This window comes from Opisthorchis viverrini (genome assembly GCF_000715545.1).
Source record: "Opisthorchis viverrini unplaced genomic scaffold opera_v5_6, whole genome shotgun sequence".
Taxonomy (NCBI): Eukaryota; Metazoa; Platyhelminthes; class Trematoda; order Opisthorchiida; family Opisthorchiidae; genus Opisthorchis; species Opisthorchis viverrini.
This window is the reverse complement of record NW_008751662.1, coordinates 3294336-3294941: the sequence shown is the minus strand read 5'-3', so window position 1 is coordinate 3294941 and position 606 is coordinate 3294336.

Genomic DNA, 606 nt, shown 5'->3' with positions numbered 1-606 from the left:
TGGTCCCAAGACGGAGCCTTGAGGAACTCCAATGGAGACCGGCGCTGGAGAGGAATAGGTTGAGCCTATTCTCACTCGGAATGACCTGTCTGATAGGAACGCCTTGATCCAGCGAAGGATTTTCCCTTGAATCCCGTAAGACTCGAGTTTGTGGAGCAGCGGGACGTGTGGGACCCTATCATTCAGGTAGCTTGGGGTCCAGCGCTGCCGAGAAATTATTCCACCAGACAGTTCCGTCAAAAATGTGATGGCTTCAGTGAAATCGGTTGAGCTGCGAAAGTAGGAAAGTAGATTAGGACGGTTTTTGGTTTGATCACACACGCAATAAATTGTAACATTTTGTCGCAGAATGTTTTACTCCACTTCTGAAGGTTTTGGAGCCAAGATCATCGTGCGACTAATGGGCACTCCTCAATTCTGCTGCTTTACCGGATCCACTGTTGTGGTCCTCCATTTTCCCACAATTAGCAGTTTTCATGTCACTTTCAGTTAGTATTCCTCTTGTTTTGCCCTCAGTCACTTTATTTTTGCCGCCCAAATTCAAATCCTAAAAATCTAAACTTGCTTTAGCCTGATATATCCCATTCTCCAAAAAAGCAGTGGCAG